This window comes from Cryptomeria japonica, chromosome 5, assembly GCF_030272615.1.
Source record: "Cryptomeria japonica chromosome 5, Sugi_1.0, whole genome shotgun sequence".
In the NCBI taxonomy this organism is placed as follows: Eukaryota; Viridiplantae; Streptophyta; class Pinopsida; order Cupressales; family Cupressaceae; genus Cryptomeria; species Cryptomeria japonica.
Window position 1 is genome coordinate 185,135,724 of NC_081409.1, and position 3,391 is coordinate 185,139,114.

The 3,391-nt window shown below is 37.9% G+C and overlaps 1 pseudogene; it reads right to left on the reverse strand.

Annotated features, from left to right (window-relative positions):
- Window positions 1-216: 216 nt before the first annotated feature.
- LOC131875602 (cytochrome P450 711A1-like) lies at window positions 217-2,991 on the reverse strand (annotated as a pseudogene).
- Window positions 2,992-3,391: the final 400 nt, after the last annotated feature.

The window sequence follows — 3,391 nt, forward strand, 5'->3', positions numbered from 1 at the left end:
GACTCCAAGACTCACAAGACCAAGGATAGCTCACTCTGAATCTAGGACTTGCTAGCAAGTCCACCCTTGAGCTAGGAGGCTCTTTTAAAATCAGATAGCATAACACAAAACATATGCAAACACCATCAAGGGAGAGTTGAGGGAACTCATTAACCTCATGGAGAAAAACAATCGAAATAGAACAACAATCTCTACAACCCATTTGACACACAGAAAGGCAGCATACTTGCTAATATTTAGTAAAATTTGTAGTGCTTTTCACTAAAAAATTGTCTTGTGACGACTCCTTTTGTGGACTCGAAGCTTGACTCCATACTTAGTAGAAATTATGATTCCGTATTGGAATGCTAAGGGTTTCTCCATCAATGGAGAATGCTCAAATGTAAACATTTGATATAGATGAATCACTGCTAGTTTAATCTCTTGTAATGAAAATCTCATTCCAATGCAAACACGAGGTCCAGTTCCAAAAGGGATTATGGCATAAGGGTGCCTCTTCTTTTCTTCTTCGCGTTCAGGATCAAATCTCTTAGGCTTGAATTTATTAGGCTCTGGGAAATGAATAGGATCATGTGCTGGTACATTTAAGGCCAACCATATCCATGCTCCCTTAGGGAATAGGTACCCTTCTATCTCAACATCTTCTTTAGCCTCTCTTGCAACTAGAGGAGACACCATATGTAAACGCATAGCCTCCTTTATTACCTGTCACATAGTAAAATAAATAAACTTAATATTCTCAAGTAATTTAAACACAACAAAGATTTTTATTTGCCAGCCTTAAACCACACACACTAAGCAACATGTTAAGCCTAGAGAATGTTATTCAACTCGAGTGTGTAACACTTTTAAGCCTAGAAGTATATTCTTAGTGTGACCACAAACCTTAAGCAACATATTAAGCCCTAGTTAATGCTGCTTTACTAATCAAAAACATATTAAGCCTGAAAAATGCCGGTCAACTTTGAATGTTTTAACACTTTTAAGCCTAGAAATATAAACTTAATGTGTGATTTAAGCCATTCCCAAAATTTAGATGATGATTTTACCTGAGTAAGCTAAGGAAATTTATCAAGATCTTCAGCAGTGGGATTTCTTCCTGTGGGCCCAAAAGCATCGATTTCTTGAAGCAATTTCTTCTCGACTTGGTGGTGTGCAGAAACAAGATACAACACCATAGCTATTGTAAAACCAGTTGTAGTTGAGCCCACCAAAAGATGCTCATAAGCTAGAGCATTTATATGATCCGGGCTAAACAAATCTTTGGCTGCTTTACTGGACTCCCTTGCATTCAGCAGTGAGGAAAGAAAATCCTTCCTCGATTGCAACTCCAAATCCATACTTCTCTTGGCCACAAAGCCATTCAATCTGTCCATAACCTTATGGTTGCACTGTTCGTCCTTCCATTCACGTGTGCCAGGAATGCGAGCCAGGATTTCTCGAACGGGCGTCTGTAAAATTGGGAAGAGGAATCCCACGATTGTAGAGAAGGTACCACTTAGGTCCAGTCTCAGAGAAATGGAGTAAACTAGCTCCTTCACAAACTCAGTGACTTGGAATTCCACTGGTTGTGGTGTTGTGGATGGTGTGAGATTGAACCTCTCACCAAAGGCTGCCTCCCCAATGATGTCTGAAGCGACCTTCCCCAGGAGCTCTGAGAAATTTATGTCTTCTTTTTCGTCTTTGGTGGAGAGATATTCTTTCAGGATGCAGATTGTGCGTTCCATTAGAGGTACCTCACTCGCTATATGGCTCGGTTGGTACAGAGCTTGTACCGCCCCACGCATTGATGACCATCTTGTGTCCCTGAACAATGGGAAAATCATTCAAGAAAGGGTTCAGTGATCGTCAATTATCATTCATTCGATTTCATTAATCAGAACTTAGTGAGTCAATAGCCATTTATTCATATATTCATTCAAAAAGAAATTAATTATTAAGTTATTTGTGCAATTTTATTGGTATACAGCATTTATTGGGACATTTGTGCATAAGTATAAAATCAGTTGTGCAAATTTTATGGTGTCCAATAGAAAATATGTATGAGACATCAACTCAAAATAATCATTTTTTGACCTTTGAGTGTATGACAATCTCACAGCGATCGTCATTCATCCTGATGATGGATCATAAAGCATGATCTAAACATTGATGTAAAAACTACCACACGATCTAATTCAGAAGCAGCTCTTCCATATCTAATGAATTGTGGAAACTTGATGTCTTCAATACTACCCCAAACCAAAATAACAGCCATAAACACTTAAGTCACGTATAAAATTAACAAAAAAAACCAGTCAAAATCTGATTTACCATTTAAAAACTTATAATATACGAAATTATATAAGCAGTACGTGATTTTTCCAAAGGAATCTGAGAATAGTAGTTTGAATCCATATTTGGTCATAAAGAGTCCCTTGACGTGGAGAGGAGAAGCAGACATGGACATCGGAATACTTCTATTTGGAAAAGATTTGAATTTCTTAACCCCTACCTCTCTGCACAAGTCAGCATCTGCCACTATCACTAATGGCTGCCTTCCAAAGTTGAACCTGCAATTACATACATAATCACACAAATCCAGTGTCAACAGACAACGTTTTTTAATATATCTCTTTCTGAAAAAAGTACCTTCTCCTTAAACCAGAAACGTCTAAAAAATCTAGATAAAATGACTGAACTTTTTCTGGGTGTGAAGAAAGGAATTGACCTGTAGATTGGACCATATTTGCGAGCCAGGTCAATAAAAACATCAGTCCCTTCCTTGGCAAAGAGAGGCAAATGGCCGAACAGCCATGATTCAGGGGGACTGGGAAGGTTAGGCAATTTCCATGTGGGTATTCTTGAATAAACATACAGTCCTGTAATGGCCCCTGCAAAACAGATTAAAAGCACACTAGTCCATAATGAATTTCCCAACCACAGAAATATCTCTGTGAGAATGCTGCTTGCTGAATCAATACTGGTAGCCATGTTCAGATAGCTAATGAAACTGGAACTGGCTGGCATAATACGAGACAGCGGTTCTCAGAATTTATTGAATGTGCAATCCAGTTTTTTTGGACGATCCTGAGGAAGCATCTCTGCATTATTCAGAATGGAATCCAATGCGATGTTTTCATAGGTTCGCACAGATATGATTGCCACATGTCATTAACAAATTTTATAATGACAGTGCTTTGGCACAAATCAGAGAATTAGATGCTCCCTAGTCATAAACAAATTTTATAATGACAATGCTTTGGTACAGATAAGAGCTTCAGATGCTCCTTAGCCATTAACAAATTTTATAATGACAATGTTTTGGCACAAATCAGAACTTCAGATGCTTTTTGATCAATTAGTAGATCTGTCAATCTTTGTAGTCATTAATAAATTTTATAATGACACT